This window comes from Castor canadensis, chromosome 17 (assembly GCF_047511655.1).
Source record: "Castor canadensis chromosome 17, mCasCan1.hap1v2, whole genome shotgun sequence".
In the NCBI taxonomy this organism is placed as follows: domain Eukaryota; kingdom Metazoa; phylum Chordata; class Mammalia; order Rodentia; family Castoridae; genus Castor; species Castor canadensis.
The window spans coordinates 22,609,541-22,630,298 of NC_133402.1; the positions used below are offsets into that span (position 1 = coordinate 22,609,541).

General features: G+C 36.0%; 1 protein-coding gene, 1 non-coding gene and 1 pseudogene across 3 annotated transcripts in view; 1 reads left to right on the forward strand and 2 right to left on the reverse strand.

The window, feature by feature from the left end:
• Mosmo (modulator of smoothened) overlaps positions 1 to 20,758 on the reverse strand; it is a 52,970-nt gene that overhangs the window by 14,492 nt on the left and 17,720 nt on the right. The window lies entirely within an intron of this gene.
• On the reverse strand, positions 10,951 to 11,057 carry LOC141418669 (U6 spliceosomal RNA). The gene has a single exon (XR_012443334.1). It is a non-coding gene; the product is annotated as a U6 spliceosomal RNA (small nuclear RNA).
• On the forward strand, positions 14,385 to 14,560 carry LOC141418681 (small nucleolar RNA SNORA73 family; annotated as a pseudogene).

Genomic DNA, 20,758 nt, shown 5'->3' on the forward strand with positions numbered 1-20,758 from the left:
TTAAAGTTGCAGATGAAGACAGTATAGTTGTTAAAAAGATTAGGATCTGGTCCTTTAAACCATGACAACAGATGCTTTGAGCTCCTCAGGAATCAATGGAGAACTCATATACTGTAGGGTCAGGGACAGAAAAGGTATGAACTTGTTCAAAAGATTTTCCCTTGAGAGTGCTGTTGGTCACCTGACTTGTATGGAGCCACCAAGGGAAGTGTTTCAGTAGGTTCAGTGGCCCAGGAAATCAGAGACTATTGAAACCATGGCCCAAGCTGGCCCAGATACCATTTGAGCTGGTGGCAGAACTTGGTGCTCTCCACGATTATAGTTTTTCAGGGATGGAAAATGCGAGAGTGAAGAGGTCGTACAGGCTTCCACCCAAATTTCAAAGGAAAGTATGGCAGGCTAGGTAATGTATAGCAAGGTTGGAATTCCTACAGGAAGCCACTGAGAGGTTGATGTATGAAGCTGGAATAGTGAAGCCAAAGTTGAAGAATGCCCATAATGTGGAATATCTGCCAAGGAAAGTCACAGGCAGTGAGCAAGAGAGGCCATGTGGGCTGCAGCCAGCAAGGCTGTAGGAATAGTGCTGCCTAAGCTTTGCTTTGGTCCCATCCCTCATTTCTATGATCTCATTCCTCCTTTTGTAGTTAGGATGTTTATCTTATGCTATTGTGTTGTAATTATGTACCTTTCTCTTTGATTTTACAGAGATCCACAGCTAAGAGTTTGCATTGTGTCTCAGAGGAAACTTTGGACTTGAACTTTAGAACAGTACTAGAACTACTGAAATTTTGGGGAAGGAATTAGTGTTTTCAGTTGTATGCACAACAGTCATATCACGTTAGGCAGAAGTATCACCTTGTCATTGTCTTTATTTGGAGATTAGTATGGTTTAAGGAGATGTGTTTGGGTGTCAAGGTAACAAGTAGGTAGACTTGTGATGGTTAATCTTGATTGTTCATTTAACTGGATTGAGAGATGGCTAAGAGATTAGTAAAGCACACCTCTGGGTGTATCTGGTATGTTTCTGGAGATGAATGGATCATAAGGACTCTGAACTAATCAATGGTTTAATCTGTCCATAGATTCAAAAACTGAGTTATTGGGAGGTGGTGGAACTGTGAAAGGTGGGAGTCACTGGAGGAGTGAGTGACTGGGGATGTGTGTCTGAAGGATATGTCTTGGTCCTGGCCCCTTCCTGTTTCTCCTCCCTACTTCCTAGTTGCTATGACGTGAGCAACTTTGTTCTGCTACATGCTCTTGCTACCACGATGCTCTGCAGCACCACAGGCCCACAGCAATGGTGCAAGTTGACTATGTGCTAAAAACCTCTGAAATCATAAGACAAAATAAATTTTTGCTCCTTAAAAAAAAAATGAGACAGGGTGGGGGGGGAGGTGAAGGGGGTTAAAAAAATGAAGTACTGATACATAATACAGCATGAATGAACCTGGAAACCATGATGCTAAGTGTAAGAAGGCAGACATAAAACACTATATGTGGTATGGTTCCATTTATATGAGGTGTCCAGGACAGGCAAATTCAAAGAGGAAGAAAGTAGATTAGTGGTTTCCAGGGGGTGGAGGAGGAGCTAGGGAGAATGGGTTTCTTTCCCATTCTTTCCAGACACAAATGTTCTGGAAGTAGAATCTGGTAATTGTTGTACAATATTGTGAACCTACTAGAAATCACTGAATTGTACACTTTACAATGGTGGAATTTGACCCATTGGGGATTGGCAATGAAGTCTCCAGTCACAGGAAAGGTTCACCTGTAAACAATGACCAAGAAAGAAATAAGCAGTGCACCAGACAAGAAGAGCTCATGATTGATCCTGGCCCAAAGTAGTCATAAAATGAGAGAATTTAGAGCTGGAAGGAGTCTCACAGATCATCTGTCCTAATCTCCCCAAATTAGGGTTCAGAAAATTCTGAGGCCTAGAGATTAAATGATAAGTATAAGGACACAAAGTAACTAACAGTGCTAGAACTAAAACCCAGGTTTCAATTATCCACTTAGAAATTAACTCTACTACATGATATTAACTTCCCCGAACTCTATTCATTGAGTAAAGAAAATGAACAGTATTCTTAAAAACAACTTCAGAAGCATTCAGATTTATGTCAGAACAGACTTAATTGTAATTAAGTGATAGTGCATCTAAGAGGAACTTTCATGGTAAGCCAAAAAAATATACAAAGAGCGAGCTGTCTTTGGGTTCCTCTTATGGGAGTGACTTCCCTGGGTTCTATTCACTCTAAAATGTAGCCTCCTCCCACACTAGCCACTCTTCCTCATAAATGCTCAAGGAAAATATCATTCCAAGCTTGTCTTCCTTAAAGAAGCATCCCAATTTATCTCAAGAACAAAAGCATTCCCTGCATTAACTATCACCAAAGTACTTTGGTTATTTATAGTCTTATTCTCAAACATCAAAATGAGCACTCATATTTGTCTTACCTATTCATATAGCTCAGAAAATGTGTACCACCACCTTCTCAGAAGGGAATGTGTAGTATAAGTCAAAATAAGTAACTTTCCTGAGTTTAGTAAATGTTCCATTTTGCTATGTCCAAATCTGTCAAAGTAACTTTTTTTCCAATTAGTTTATACTCTAGTGTAAATTAAATAGTGGCACACACCTATAACCCCAGCACTCAGGACACTGAGGCAGGAAAATTGCAAGTTCGAGGTCAGCCTGGGCCAGAAAAATGAGCCAGGCCAGCCTGAGCTTCATAACACCCCTTTCATTCTCATAAATTGTACCATCTTAATTTCTGTAAGTGTAGCAATTCTTTGATACTAAGTGAAATTCTAAACTAGTCATGTATCTGTTGTCTTACCTGAAATCAGTGGTTTGAGTTCAGGTTCTGGATTAAGACTAAAATTCAGATCCACCACTCATTAGAAATGAAATTTTGGGCAAGTTATTCAACCTGTGTGTACCTCATTTTCTTGACTGTAAATGGGGATAACAGAGTGATCTCACAGTATTGTGAGGATTAAGACAGATAGGTATACAAAGCACTTATACCTGACACATAGTAAGAACCTGACAAGTGTTAAATATTAATGATACACTGCTATATGTACTCTTTAAGAAATGAAACATCTTCCTATTAAATTTGTTTTCTCATAGTATCCTTGAGTCCTTGCTTTCTTGGGTTTGGATGGAAAAAATGATAAATCTGTGTTCAATTTGTACAGATCTATTAATTATTTTAAGATGAATCAGAATTATAAAAGCTTAGAGTCTTGTGAATATGAGGAAAGCAAGTTTAACACTAAGACAATGAATTAATATGATCCCTCAGTTACAGCGGAGGATGGATTTAAGAGAGCTCTGAGAGCTCTGGAGAAGGATACAAGTTCTAACTCTGACAGCTGTTCTTCCATTTAATCTTGAAAAGGAGCTTGTGTCCTCACTGCTTCAGATTGAAAATGTAAGGTGATTTTGCCCTTGATTTTCAACATCAGAAAACACTACCTAAGCTTCTGCAGTCAAATCAATCTCTCATTAATTATCTTACATTTGTGGTAGACATGATCTCTCAAGCATGGTCTAGGGAAAGTATACATTAGAGATGATCTCTGGTGAATCTGAAAAGCCTGGCACCATCCCATGAGATATGTCTGACTTTTTTGCTCAAGTCTGCAAGGCACAGTGTGCCACATCAAGCTTTCCTTCATCCTGCAAATATTCACTGAGCACACACTGTGCCATACAATGCAGGAAGTGTGAAGGAGGACACAGACTTGATCCCCTAGCAAGAGGTAATAGAGAAGGAACACACACACAGAAAGCTGAAAGCATGACACAATAGGCAGCAAGATGTGAGCTAATGCCAAGGGAACTGGGCAACCACTTCAGGCTAGGACTCTGAAGACGAGCACTCTACCCACAGGAACATTCTTCATGTAATTTTGAGCAAGAAACTTCACTTCTTTAGGTCTATTGTTCCATTTTAAAATTAAGTATTTCCTAAAAGGCTCCTGATGACCCTTCCTAATGTTTAAATTAGCTTTATTGAAGTATAAATTTCACCATTTACAATGTATAATTCAGTAAGTTTTGGCAAATGTATATAGCCATCTCTCTCATAATAGAGTATGTATATACATCACCATAAAAGCCCTTCCTCCAGGCTTCCAAGAGAGATCTGCTTTCTATCAGTATAGTTCTCTGCCTACTGCAGAATTTTATATAATGGAAATGCACAGTTTGCTCTTATGAATAAGACTGCTATAAACATTTTCATACAGGTCTTTGATAGCTACATTTTCATTTTTCCTGTGTTAATAAGGAGTGAAAATACTTGGTTATACAGGAAGTACATGTTTAAATTTATAAACAACTACTAAATTATTTTCTAAAGTGGCTGTAAAATTTTGCATTCCCATCAGCAATATATAAAAATGCCAGCTGTTCACCATACTCACTAACACTTGATAATATCAGTCTTTTTAGTTTTAGCCATTCTAGAATTGTGGAAGTAGATAGAGGTCTGTTATTGTGGTTTTGTGTTTCCCCTAATGTCTAATGAAATAGAATGTATGTTCACGTACTTGTTTACCATCTTTGGTTTGTTCAAATTCTTAGCCAGATGTCAGTGGCTCACGCCTGTAATCCTAGCTACTCACGAGGCAGAGAGCAGGAGGATCACTGTTCAAAGTCAGCCTGGGCAAATAGTTCACGAAACCCTATTTTGAAAAAAAACCTTCGAGAAAATAGGGTTGGAGGAGTGCTTCAAGGTGAAGGTCCTGAGTTCAAGCCCTCATACTGCAAAAAAAAAAAAAAAAAAAATCTTTACCTATTAAAAAAACCAAGTTGTCACATTATTGAATTTAAGAGTTCTCTGTATCTTGAATACAAGTCCATCATCTGACATGTTTTACAAATATTTTCCCCCACAGGCTTGGATTTACATTTTCTTAACATTCCATTTGAAGGACAAATGTTTTAAATTTTGACAGAGTCCAACTTACTAATTTTTTTAAAAAAATTTTTTATAGTGCTGAGGATCAAGGCGTGGTGCATACGATGCAAGTGCTCTACCACCTAACTACACACCACGGCCCAAATTATTAACATCTTATTTGCCTTTTGTGGCTACTTAGTGGCAAAGGAGCAACCCCCATCATTCTAATTGAAACTGAGACTCAGGCAATCAGAAATGACATTAGACAGGACACCAGAGTAAAAAAACATTTATTATTTCCAAAGCTATATCTATGAGATGGCCTATAGCTTATGAAAAAAGATTGTCAGGGAGTATTCTACCTTCCTTATGACATCTGGACAGACAGTTAAAAATCACATCACTTCAACCACTTATAGGATAAAAACATAGTAACAGCCAGGCACCAGTGGCTCAAGCCTACAACTGCAAGACCCCAATTCCAAAATACTCAAGAGAAAAATGGACTGGGTAAGTGGTAGGGCACCTGCTTTGCAAGCAAGAAGTCCTGGGTTCAAACTCTATCTCATCCCATTAAAAAAGAAAAAAAAAAAAAAAGAAGAAGAGAAAAAAAAAAAAAGGAGCAAGAAGTACTGTTTGCTTTGGTTATTTTGGAGATGGGGTCTTGTGAACTATTTGTCTGGGCTGGCCTGGAAACGTGATTCTCCCTATCTCAGCCTCCCAAATAGCTAGGACTATAGATGTGAGCCACTGGCACCCAGCCTAAGAATACTGCTTCATGACTATTCTCACTGCCTGATCCATATATTTAGAAAATATCTATTGCCTTACCTTTGAAAGAAAGATTAATTGTAATCTATCCATTCTTTGACTAAATAATATTAGAATAAAGAAAGGAAGGGAGAAAAGGCAAGGAGGGTGGAAGGAAGGAAGGAAAGTATCTGGCAGCAGAAGGTAACACATTACAATACTCTCAGTTAAAACAATAAAGCTAATATTACAAAAGTACAATTCTTATAAAACCAAAGCTTGTTAATCATCTTCTCTGAGGATGAAGCATTAAGGTGTCATCTTGGAAGTCAAGACTGGTCCTTTACCAGGTATCTAACCTGCCAGTACTTGATCTTAGACTTCCCAGACTCCAGAATTGTGAGAAACAAATTGTGCTCTTTATAAATTATTCAGACTCAGGTTCTGCTATACACACATACACAAAACAGACAATACCACATTTTGTCACATTTTTCACTTTCTCCAAAATAAAAGACAAATTAGGAAAGTCAATTACTGTTCATTTTAAGGAAGGGATTAGTTAGGTAGTAGCTTCCCTAGATCACTGAGAAGAAAGTAGTAAGAGAGACAAGAGACCTGAAGGAAAAAAAAAGTATTGGGAGAACTGATAATTAATTCTGAATTCATGCTACAGTAGGTGCTAATATAGCTATGTCCCAGAAAATATTTGTGAGAAAGTATTTGTAGAAGTAAAATCTCTGGAAACAGGACTAGACAAGCCTACTCCCAAAGAGGAGCAGTTCCCAGGTAAAGCACTAGGTTTTACCCCTCTATAAAAACAAGATTATTACCAGAAAAGCCATAGCTAGTTCCTTTAGGGTTACTTACTGCTCTTTTTGGACCACAGTATGGAGATCATGAGCAAACAGCTTCAAGATTTTGGTATGTCCTACCTCATGTTTTGTAATGTTCAAGTCCTTTAACATTACCAAAAGACTCTTACAAGAGAGTCATGATGGAAAGTCATTTCTTCTCTACCCTAAAGTATTGTTTAAAAGTTAAGGTGACAATTTTCAAAATCTCTGAACAACACCTATTGACCCACCTTCCATTACAAGACCTGATACAGTGCAGAATTTTTGTGACTTGAGCTATAGGGATCATTCTTTTTCAAGAGATTTATATACCTTAAAGACATGGATTGTTGTGGAAAGAATTTACTCTACGGAAGAGAAGATCTAGGAAACAAACTGAAGATGGTACCACAGCCTTTATCATCCATTGTAAAAGGCAGATTCTGAGGAGATGGGTGGGAATACTGTTGTGGTACTGTTTTAATCAGGGTGCTATAACGTAAAATGGGTGGGAACCAGTGGAAGGGGGAGGACAAAAGAAGATGGTGTAGGGAGGTGAATATGGTTGAAGTATTCTATACCCATGTTATTGTAGGCTATAAGGCAGCATTCTTGGCTTCTACCCACTAGTAGCCAGTAGCAGGCCCATTCCCCCAACAGTTGTGACAATTAAGAAAAAAAAATGTCCTGAGACACTGTCAAATGTTCCAGAGAGATGGTAGTCAAAACTGCCCCAGTTGAGAATTCCTGCTCAAGAGATTAGATTTATCTTCAGTATGTCCCTATAATCGTAGAGACAATCAGACCTAAAGAGTAACATCCAAGTACATTTAACCACAAAGGCTTCTCAAAAACTGGGAATACTTTCTTTTGGAGTTTAATATTTCAAATGACCAAGTGAAATACAGTTCTATCTCTAGTTTGAGTAACCATAACCTTATATTCAAAGGAACTTATAAACTATGCTGTTTAAAGATCCCAAGGCAAAATGCTGACAGAGGGTACCCAGCAAAATCCAATTTCGTTCACTTCAGTTGCTCTAGCTTAAGAGGGGTTATTTTTTTTAACTTTCAAAATTAAAGTTAGTGTTCCAAAGTGATACTTCCATAGAGTGCTGCTTTCCAAGGTAAATTCTCTAGCCACAAAACAAATGCACAGATATAACAGTGAAGGATTGCTACTAGAAAAGGCACACATCAATCAATAATACTGACTCAATACCTCAAGAGGACAAGTAAACATAATGTGTTACAAATCAGTACAAAAAGAGATTTGGGAAACTTTTGAATAAAATTGGTTACATTTAGAAAATAATTAAAAGATAGATTCCTACTTAATACCAAGCACCAAAATAAGATGGCAGATGAATTAATAAAAAATTAAAATAATAAAATGGAAAGAAAAATGTTGTAGTTGACTGTATGATCTTAGGAATGAGGGAGAGCTTTCTATTTGCATATATAAAGTTAGACTGCATCAAGAAATACACCTTTATTATAACTTAAAAGTTAAAAAAAATACCTTTGTGCAATACACATGAAAGGATAATTGTTCGTTTGGGTTTTTGAAACAGGGTCTCCTTATATAGCACAGGGTGGCCCTGAACTTGATCCTCCTGCCTCAGCTTCCCTAGTGCTTGCTGGGATTACCAATGTGTGCCAATTATGTTTGGCTTGGAAGGGTAACGTTCTTCCTATATAATTAATTATTTCAAATTAACATAAAATCAAACACCAAAATTGAAAAATGGACAAAGGATATTAACAATTATATAAAGTGACATACACAGCATTAAAAGAGCATTTTTTAAAGTTCACTCTTCTAAGTAACCAAATGCAGACCACCAAGATTCCTATTTTTTGACTATTAACTTGGCAAAAACTAAAAGAAAAAGAAAAACAAAAACAAAACCCCAAAAAAGAAGGTTGGGGTGTATGGTAAAATACTCTCCTATAGAAACAAATTTCTATCAGGGAAAAAACAGATTAGTTAGTTAAGAGCAGTAGAGCTATTAATTGAGAAAGAACAAAGTTAGTTCTTTCAAATTATGGGCAAAAATAAATTCAAATGTTTTACAAAGCTAAATGTAAAAAAGGAGAGTGACAAGCAGAGCATGAAAACTTTCTCAAACTAAGACACAAGTCCTCAACTCATAAAGAAAAGAACTTATCCATAACAATCTGAACATATTTATGCCAAAAGAAACCATTAACAATATTAAAAAATACATTTAGGAAACAATATGAGACTAGAAAAAAATATTTACAAGTATGTAACAATTTAATATCCAGAATATACGGTTAGGTGCTGAACATCAATAAGAAGTATAGAAAAGATTCAAAGCTGCCAATAATATGAAAAGATGTTCAACCTCGTAATAAAAAACACAAATTAGGACAAAATACTATTTTTTTGTCATAAAATAGGCAAAAGCTACAAAGATTTATACTACCCAGTATTGGAAAGATATGGAGAAATGGATACGCTTTGACACACTGTTGGAAGCATGGGAATAATTATTAACTCTCACGCAGTGCTAACACATCCCAGGTACTACTCTAAGTCCTTTAGGCACAAAAGCTCATTTCATCTCTTTACAAGTCTATTAGGTAGGTACTATTTCCAGTTTACAGACACACATGTTCCCAGCTGAAGTGAACAAGGTAATACTCTGTTCTTTTTGTTTCAGCTCTCACATAGTTAAAAAGGGTTCTTTCAAACCACTAACACATCTTTTTGTCATGTTTTTCACACTTTGTGTTTTTTAATTGTGGTTTTACTGTTTAAATGGGCCCTAACCATAGTGATGAAGTGCTGTCTAGTGTTCCTAAGTGGAAGAAAGCTGTGATATCCTTTATAAAGAAAATACATGAGCTTCATTCAGGCATGAGTTTTACTGCTGCTATTATTATACATTATTAATGCATATTAATTGTTTAACAATATATTAAATAAGATATCCTTAAACACAAATACATTAAAAAAACAAGGTTATATATATAGATCAGTTGATAAAATGTGACCAGAGGCTTGCAGGAATCTAACCCTGGATTCCTCTTGGATGCAGTGATACAGTGTGCACCAATTATGTGCTTGCAGTGACATTACAGAACATAACTATTACATGTGAACCACTGTATTACTAAAGACAAGTAAGAGCTATGTTAGCAGAGTCCATCAAATCAGAGAAATAATAGGATCAAAGTGTCCCTTCGGCTGTCCTGTGCAGTCAAATCCCATATTCCTCAGTTGCCTGCTTTTCATGATAATGGTATCTCTGTTTAAACTTTTAACTCAAAATTTTCTTTAGCATGTCTCCCCACGTCCAAATTAAGTGAGTTACTACTGATAGCTGGGTTCATCCAAAAAGACTTAAGATTTTATTCCATAAATGATCATTAGACAGCCTGGATCTTTGCTAATAGAATAGCCACTAGTGTGGCTATGGAATAGATGAAATATATTAAAATAAAAAAAATACTTAAAATCCTTTTAAATTTAACACTGCCTTTTTGGCACAGGAATCATTTTAAGAAATGTAGGGCAAATTTTTATTTTCAGGATCTAATGCCTAGCCATTTTTATTAGTTCCAAAATATTTTGCTACCCATCAAGGTCCACATCCAACATTAGAGAAATCAATACATTTATTTATAAGGACAATGGAGATGTCTTTCCCATTCTTGTAAAGTGACATCAGAAAACATGTCATATTTTTCTAAAATACCCCAAACCATGAATGAATTATGAACACGCTGAGATGATTCTGTCCTATCACTTATAGTTATTATTGCTATCATATATAACCTCACAGATAACTTGCCAAGGTGTTTGAAAAGTTATTCTTAACTTGAGGACCAGTAAAAGGCAGTATAAATTGTAAGCAATATAGCCAAGTTGGCCTGGGGCTCTGCCATTACAAGCTTTGTAACCCTGGGCAGTATCCGTAACCTCTCTGCCTTACTTTCTTGCTCTGTAAAATGTAGACAATAAACAGTACCTACTTCACAGGTTGTTGGGAAGCTTAAATGAACTTACTTTTGCAAAAAGCTAAGAATGATGGCTGGTAACACAGAAATACTTTCATTGTTATTATTAATATAGAAAGGCTGTACAAATAATACAAATAAAACACTTCTGCCTACCTAACTTTGGGGATCAGGTAATTAAACAATCATGTATTCCTTCAATGGGCTGCTTTCTATTCTGTTTTTATATAACTGACATTTCAGAATGTCTCAAATTTAAACTGATTATATACTTAATATGAGTCCTCTTAATTACAAATTCAACTATTAGTTCACACACCACATAGATCTTTTATCAGAATCAGCACATAACACCTAAAACAAACTCAGCTTCCTTTGTAGCTGGGAGGGAGAAACTGTCTAGAGTCAATATACCACGATGCATGTCTATGGCTAGAAAAGCATAGTCTGTTGGTCCTGTTTGGTGTTTTTTTCTTCACGAATTTACATGGCATCCTTGCACAGGTGCCTTGCTAATAATCTCTGCATTGTTCCTATTTTGGTATATGTGCTGCCAAAGCAAGCACTCGAATTTTTTAATTAATGAATCTCAACTTTGAGAAAACATTAGACTTTCCTAGGTAACCCCTGGGATATCCAGTACAGCTCCTGGAATAAAAGAGGTGTTCAATAAACATTTGTTGGCAAAATATAGGAAGATGAGGTGAGAATAAACAGTCCAAGAAAGAGAAAAGCATCCTTGATGTAAAGAGATATATTTAAAGAAAAATAATCCCCAGATATATCAGATAGTATGCCTGTGCAAACATACTGCTGTAGTCACAAGACTCAAATGCTTTATCGAAATCTCCCAGGTGCAAGCTGGTGGGTAGGAGTGTGTATTATTTGTTATAGAAATGCTAAATATTTTTAGACATTTAGGAATTTCTGGACCCCATATCTATTGAGATTCTCTGTAAGTGGTTCTAGTAATCTGTATCTAAACAAAATTTCCATGTTACTCTTGAACACTACAATTTCACAATCAATTTAGACTGATGACTCTTCTCTCAAAAAAATATACTACATATTTTTCAAAAATACCATCAAGGCCGGTTGTCGGTGGCTCATGCCTGTAATCCTAGCTACTCAGGAGGCGGAGATCAGAAGGATCATGGTTGGAATCCAACCTGGGCAAATAGTTCACAAGACCCTATCTTAAAAAAAAACAATCAAAAAAAGGGCTGGTGGAGTGGCTCAAGGTGTAACCCATAAGTTCAAGCCCCAGTACTGCCAAAAAAAAAAAAAAATGCCATTAAAAACTCCACAAAACAACAAAAAAACAAAGCAGTCTCTACTTCCCTTTAATGACTCTTTCTCAGATTACCAACATCTTTCTTCTCTTTAGCTCTATGGGGGAATTATCCCATTTGTCTACTCATTCTTCAGACTCTACAATGACTATCATTTCACTGCTCTATTTAAATTGTCCTTTCCAAGATTTTCACTTCTTCTCAATCTCTAACCCTGAAGACCTCTAATCACTTTCTCTAGCCTTCCCAGGTGTGTAACACTGGTCACTATCTTCTTTCTGGAACTAATCAACTCTGTCCTTTCTATCTTTTTTAAAACAAACAAACAAACAAAAATAAACTATTTTAAATTAGGATATATTTGTTGTACAAGGGGGATTCATTGTGGAGATTCCAAATAGGCTTATGTTGCACATTGGTTAGATGGCCTCCACCATTTCTCCCCCTCAACCCCCTCCCTGCCCTACTTAAAGCAATTGCAAAAGGTTTCATTGTTTTATGTCTTTGCTTTCTTGAGACCACAACACTCTAGCTGGTCTCCTGTTCTGGGCTACCGCTTCTGTTTCTCTGGTGCTTTTCTCCCTAAATGCTATAAATCTCAAGGTCCCTCATCCTTTCCAGAATCTTAGCCTTACCCTCAGTCTGTTTCAATGTCCTATTGTTATTTTACATACACAATGCATCTAACACAACCTTCTAATTCCCTTTGTATTTATTCATCCAAATATTTACTGCCCACCACTGTATTCTAGGAATATTCTAAGTCTTGACATTAAAAGTTACATACCAAGATGAAGGCAGACACTTTAATCATGAGACTGTTTTGCTTTAATCATCCACTTTAGAAGTCTTGAAATCATTCTTGTTGCTTGCTTAATATCATCTCCTCTAATATGTGAAAGATCATTCTTTCTTAGTAATTTTTCTTATGCATTCCTTCCTTCCATTTTCACTGCTATCTCTCCTGTCCAGATCTTTGTATCCTAATTCTGAAATTATTTTAATAATTTCTTAACTAGTCTCTCTCTTACCTTATTATGTTTCATTTATTCAACATACATATCTACAAAATAAATTCTATTTGCTAGGCACTGTTCTGGGTGCTGGGATACACGAGGAAGATAGGTAAGGCAAATGGTTAAACAAATTCTGGCACATTTATACCACAAAACACTACTCAGCAATAAAAGGAACAAACATTAAAATTCACAACTTTGATATCTTATCCTTACTGGGGTGATGGACACAGGTGATAAAATCATGTAATTACTACATAAACATAAATGAGAACAAGTAAAGTTGAGAAAATCTGAATTAAAATCTGTGGAATATACCAATGTGAATACCCTAGTTCTGATACAGAATTTTGCAAAAATGTTACCATGTAGCTGGGTATAGAAGTGAATTTGCTGAACCAAAAAAAAAAAAAAAAAGTATTTACAGAAAATAAAAAAGAAAAGCAAATCAAAAACAATGCATAATTAACACATTTAATAGAGAAAAACTAAATGCTTCACTCCTAAAATCAGAAATAAGACAAGGATATCTACTCTTGCAACTTCTATGCAACACTGCACTGGAAGTTGTAGCCAGAGCAATCAAGCAAGAAAAATAAAATCCTATTAGAACAAATGGATTTAGAAAAGTTGCAGGATACAAGATCAACATATAAAAACCAATTATATTACTATTCACTAGCAATCAGTGATACAAAACTTAAGTGAGTAATGCATTTACAATAGCAGTAACTACCCGAAACCACAAACAAAATCTCCCAAACAAAAATCATCTAGGCATAAATTTAACAAAACAGGAATTTCTGATTTCTACTCAGGCATGGAAGGGGCTAAAAAGTTGTCTTTCTCGTATACAGAACAAGACAGATCAACGATTCTTCTTGGTTCCATCAGAGAATTGGAGTCACAGGGCAAACAACTGCTTCAAAACTGAAGACAAATAAGCAGATACAAATAATCACGTCAAAATCTATACATGGTAGCATGCACCACAATCCCAGCACAATCTTGGAAGTGGAGGATCCAGGACAGTAACATAGCAAGACTTTAATTTAAAAAAACAAGCAAACAAAACATAACAAAACCTCTATGAGAATGCACAAAGGTAGGAAAGCCTAAATTGTAGCAGATGAATTCCTGAGACTCTGTGTGATTAAGTTTGAGAGTTAAGTGGAAGTAGAAGAACAGAAAGAAAAAATAAAAACAAAAATTCTAAGAAGGTCCAGTCTGGGGGTAGGAGCATGCTTGAGTTTTATCTCTAGGAGCCCTACGAGGTTCTTATAGTGAAGATCAAAGAAAGATTCCCATGTGCTTCTAGCCAGTGAAAGGGGAAAGTAGACATTTTGAAATAAGCCCAAAACATATGTTCTTTTTAACAAGGAGTGTCTGAAAAGAAACCATTTCACCAGAGCCAAACTGAATACCCAACTCCAGCCCTTACTATCCTTCCTGTTTTACCTAAGGAGGTAAAGGGACAGAGAAACACTTGTGAAGATCATAACCTAGGGCACAGGCTTAGTAAAAGACTGAGACCCAGTCACAGGCTTATAGAATGCTTCCCTTCCTTGTATAACTTACCACCATATCAACAGGGATCCTCTGTCCAAGTGGCACACGGGAGCCTACAGCTCTGCCCCATGATGTACAGTCCATTTCCACAATACTGAAGAAGCTGGCCTTGAGTTTGTGCCTGCATATTCCTATGACTTCTCAGAATCCTGTGGACAATGACTAAGGAGACAAACCATGCAGGAAATACATGGGTTCCTGTATAATAGGGAAATACAGCTTAAAGAACGGCAGGCCTTAAGCCTTACTTAAGGCTGACCTACCCCCCCCCTCCCCACAATCAAGGGAGACAAAAATATATACATATGTATATATGTATATCATATTTAAACTGCAGAAAATCAAAGATGTGGGGAAACTATAACTCATAAATACTGCTCATGGGAAATTAAATGATGAAACCACTTTGGAGCAGTCTAACAATTCCTCAATAAGTTAATGAGAATTACTATATTAGTTAACAATTTCACTATTAGGTATATATACAAAAGAAATGAAAACATGTCCACACAAAAATGTGTGTGGACATGAAAGTTCATAGCAGTATTACTCATACTAGCCACAAAAGATGGAAAAACCCAAGTGTCCATTCACTGATGAATGAATAAATAAAATGTGGATTATATCCATATAATGGCAATAAAAATGAAGAATACCTGCTACAATATGGATGCAACTTGAAAATGTTATGCCAAATCAAAGAAGCCAGGCAAAAAAGACCATATATTGTATCATTCCATTTCTATGAAACAGGTAAATTTAGACAAAGGTAGAAAGTTGACCAAGTAGTTATTTAGGCATATCAAAAAGATCATAAACCATGATCATGTCGGTTTCATTACAGGGATGCAGGGATGGCTAACCATATACAAATCATTAAATGTAATAGAGCATATTAGCAGAAGCAAAGACAAAAAAATGCATGATCATCTCAACAGATACAGAAAAAGCCTTTGACAAAATTCAGCATCCTTTCATGATAAAAGTTCTGATGAAACGAGGAGCAGAAGAAATGTACTTCAGCATAATAAAGGTTATTATATACAAACATGCATATAGCCAACATACTAAAGGAGGGAAAGTTGAAGCCACTTCTTCTAAAGTCAGAAACGAGACAAGGGTGCCCACACTCTCTACTTTTATTCAATCTAGTCTTAGAATTTCTAGCTAGAGCAGTAAGACAGGAAGGAAATATAAAAAGCATTCGAATAGGAAAGAAGAAGTCAAGCTATCCCTACTTACAGATGACATGATCTTATACCTAAAAGACCTAGAAAACTCCTAGGCATCATAAATATCTTCAGGGAGAGGTAGCAGGACATAAAGTCAATTTATGAAAATCAATAGCCTTTCTATATACCAACAATAAACAGATTGAGAAACTATACAGGAAAACAATTCCATTAGCCTAAAAATATAAAATACCTAGGAATAAAGTTAACAAAGAAGATGAAAGACCTCTACAATGAAAACATAAACCATTGAAGAAAGACATCAAAGAAGATTACAGGATATAGAAAGATCTCCCATGCTCATGGACTAGCAGGATCAATATTGTGAAAATGGCTATATTATCAAAAGCAATCTACATGTTCAATGTAATCCCCATCAAAATTCCAATGACATTCATCAGAGATTGAAAAATCAGCCCTAAAAGTTCATTTGGAGGCACAAAAAACCAAGAATAGCTAAGACAATACTGAGCAAAAAGAGCAACACTGGGGGTATCACAATACCGGACTTCAGACTACACCACAGAGCCATAGCAATAAAAACAACATGGTGCTGACACAAAAAGACTTGAAGATCAGATATGAATCCACACAGCTACACCCAACTGATTTTTTACAAAAAAACATACAATGGAGAAAAAGACAGCCTCTTCAACAAATGTTGCTTGGAAAACTGGATATTTACATCCAGAAAACTGAAGCTATATCCATGTCTTTCACCCTGTACTAGTATCAACTCAAAGTGGATTAAGGACCTTAATATAAGACCTTAAACTTTGAAGCAAGTATAGGAAAGAACAGGGTATACGCTGGAATTAACAGGCATAAGCATAGAATTCCTAAATAGAACTCAAATGGCTCAGCAACTAAGAGAAAGGATTGACAAATGGAACTACATGAAATTAAAAAGGTCCTGCACAACAAAAGAAACAGTTTCTAAATTGAAGAGGTTGGCCACAGAATGGGAGAAAATCTTTGCCAGTTACACATCTGACAAGGGATAAATAACCAGAATATTCAGGGAGCTCAAGACACTAAACTCCCAAAAAATGATCCAATAAAGAAATGGAGAAAAGAATTGAACAGCTCTTGTTCAAAGGAAGAAGTCCAAATGACCAAAAAACACATGAAGAAATGCTCAGCATCCCTGGCCATAAAGGAAATGAAAATCAAAACCACATTAAGAGTACACCTCACTCCTATCACTCCTATTAGAATGGCTGTTATCAATAACACAAAACAACAAATGTTGGTGAGGATGTAGGGGAAAAGGAATATTCAATACACTGTTGGTGGGAATGTACATTAGTATAACCACTATGGAAAACAGTATGGAGGCTCCTCAAAAACTAAATATACAACTGTCATATGAAGAAATGTAAGTCAGGTTACAATAAAGGCACCTGCACACCCATGTTTATTGCAGCATTATTCATAATAGCCAAACTATGGAAACAGCAAGATGCATCACTACTGATGGATGGATCAAGAAAATATGGTATTTATTATATACAATGGAATTTTATTCAGCCAAATAGAAATGGATAGAAGTGGAGAACATCATCTTAAGTGAAGTTAGTGAGGTTTAGAAAGCCAAAGGCTAAGGAGAGGTCACATATGAGAGAGGGAAGATAAAAGAAGGAAGTTAAGAAAGTGAATATGGTTTGTGTACTTCCTTTACAAAAATGAATATAGAAACCTGTTGAAATCACAGTAAGAATAGAGGAGACGAACCAGTTCGGATTATAATACATATATACACGGAAATGTCACAAGGAAACTCCCTCTTAAACAAATAAAAATGTCTTTAAAAAAAAAATAAATTCAGAGAACAGGCGGACTGAACAAGTCCTGTCCAGGCGGTTGGTACCAGTAGGAGGGAGGAGGATGTAGGGAAAGGGTATAGGAGGGTGAATATGGTGCAAATACTGTAAATGGAAAAATGAAACCTGTTGAAACTATTTTAGGAATGGGGAGATAAAGGAGAATGATGGAGAGGGTGAATTCAACTATGATATATTGTAAGAACTTTTGTAAACGTGTAAATGCCACAATGTACCCATAAGTATATATACATAAAGAAGTAGTTTTTTAGGGCTGGAGGAGTTGGGGGATGAGAGCTAAAGGGCATATGGTTTCTTTTTCAGATGATTAAATTTTTCTAAAATTGACCAAATCTAAACTAGTGATGGTTGCAGAACTCTGTGAATACATGAAGAAACATTACATTGCACATTTGAAAGGGGTGAGCTGAATGGCATATGAATTTTATCTCAACAAATCTGTCTTTTAAAAAAAGAAATGGAAAAATAAGCTCTTCAAGATTTAGTCCCCATTCCCCCATCCCATGTCACCTGATGCTACTCCTCCCCTTAAAGTACTGTTGTCTCTTCCTTCTTTGGCTAGTTCCTATAGACTCTTTAGATGTTGACTTAGATGTTACTCCTCCATGTAGCCACTGCTAACCTTCCATGTCAAAGTTAGACATGTTTAGCATGCTCCCACAGAATAAATACCTACTACTATTTTAACACGTTTATCTCTGAATTTCAATTAACTGTTCAATTGTCTGTATCACTCATTAAAACTGGTTCATGTTTATTGTATCTTGGCCTAGAGAATGTAAAACAGAAGTACTCTTTATAAGATTGGGATAATCGTAAGTCAGAATCACTTTTGTGATCATTTGTTAGCTCAAAAGATTTTAAGTCCCCTCCCAATAAAAGCCACAAAATACTGGAAATATTTAATTGTAAAGAGAAAAGTACTGACGCATAATTTGTCTCAAAGCATGCATGAAGCACTTAATGTTCAAACACTCTACGCAAGTTTTCAAATGGAAAAAATAAAGACCTATCTTCTTAAATTTTGTTCAGACATCTACAAGTTTAATTCCACTGTTTGGGAAATCATTTTGATTTTCAAATACTTCATATTTGACTCTTCTTCTGCTGTGATGTATGACAGGTTCTGAATTCCAGTGAGTGTCTATCCATGGAAAGTCCTCGAAATCAGACCCAAGAGAATACTAACACTCAGTGCATTCTCATCAACTTGGAATCAGGGTGAAAGTAGGAGGTGTGCAAATTCCATCCAGAGTCTGAAATAACACAGCAATGCTTTCTGTATAGATTTTCTTCAAATGTAAGAATGGACTTCAAAAGCAGTTCTTCTAGGAAATTATCAGAATATGGGGATAGGGTGGAAAAGCATGGCAGGTAGACGCTCAGAAAATAAGTCTTTTTAGGCTATCATTAATTTCTGTGTGACTTTTTTTTAAAAATCCATTTGATAATTAAGAAATTCCTACAAGAGGTCAAAATAACTGCTTGAAAGCCTTTAAGAATGCAACAGCATTTTTCTTTCCAGCAGATTTCAGCGTTTAAAGCTCCTTGGAGATAAAATTAATGGAGAAGTAAAAGCTTTAAAACAGGAAAGTTCTAAAGAAAAGCAAGAGAATTTCCTTAAGCCATAAGACCTACAGTAATGTATACAACATTAAAGTTAGCTAGATTTCCCCCAAGACAGATGACAAGGACAGAAGACTAAATGGCAACTCAATTAAGACATAACTACAGGCAACCCAATCTCATTTTATGAATCACACATGTCTCTAACAGCCCAGAGAAATAATGCTTTCAAAATTGGAGGTATTTAAAATGTCAAGAATGTACATGAAACAATCTGCCTTTTGTGACTTTTAAAAACATGAACATTGCAGAAAGGGTACGAGAAGCAATGCTCTGATGATATAAATAATTCAAGTTCACGGGAGGAAGGGAAGTTCACCAGTGTCTAAATGTGGAACATGAACCATATCATTTGTATCATCTTTGGAAAAGTAAAGTTATAGAAAGAGAAAAATTAAAGGAAATAGGATAAATTATATGTAACAATTCCAAAAAGAGACTACATATAGTAAAAGGTCAATTGATTTAAACTTTTTAGAAACAAGTTGAAACCATTCTTAAGATAATAATTATTTTATTATGTGCTTCTGGTGTTAAAATCCTCTAAATTCTGGAGTTCAGCAGCCTATCCATGATAACGCTGAAATGCTTATAATAAAACCAATATTTTAGCTTCTACTTAGCGCAAATGAGTAATCACAATATAAGAAAGTTACATTGGTACCTATCAGTATACAGCTACTCTTCTGTATTCTGGGTTCCACATCCTCAGATTTAAACAACCCCAGCTTGAAAATATTCAATAAAAATTGTTTTGACCGTACAGAAAATATACAGACTTTTTTCCTTGTCTTTATTCCCTAAAATAATACAGTGCAACAACTACTTACACAGCATTCCCATTATTTATGGCTGGTATTGTAAGAAACTGAGAGATGACAAAGTAAACAGGATGATGTCCATGGCTATAAGCAAATAATACCTGATTTTTATTCAAGGGATTTTGCTATCTTTGGGGGTGGTGTTGGGCTTGGAGCATCCTGGAACAATACTATGTGGATACCGATCTATGACTGTATGTGTATGTGTTTGATTTACAACTGTATGCATTGATTTATATAACTGTATGCATATGTATGTGGTGAGTTGAAAATATTCTAAAAACTTAAAGAAAGAAAAACTCCAGTAGCTTAATTGAAAGTAGTAATTTTTATTGATTATCATCTATACACTTTATATTTTCTGGATAAAAGGCATGCATCTCTTAGACAGGCATGGTGATGCACACCTATAATCCACCACTTGAGAGGCAAGACAAGGAGGATTGATAGGTTCAAGGCCTGCCTGGGTTACATAGTGAGTTGAAGCCCAGCCTGAGCTACAAAGTGTGACCTTGTCTCAAAAAAATAAGTGTTGGAGATGTGCTCAGCGATAGAACGCTTGCCTAGTACGCACAAGGCCCTGGTTTGATCCCCAGAACCGCATAAAAAAGAAAAAAACAAAAAACAAGACCTACATGTCTTAAAATGGATGGCCACAACCTAGGAAAAGAACTGAAAGCAATAATTTGTGTATTTACAAATCTAATGACCTCAAAAGTTAGACAGATGTTCTTCAAAAGGTTACAGTTAACTAGCCATACTACAACTCTTAGAGATCAGCTGTCATTTTAGTCAAGCAACTATCTTCAAAGGAATATGTACTCTTTCATATTGAGGCAGAGGAACTGAAGGGACAGGAAACAAGTT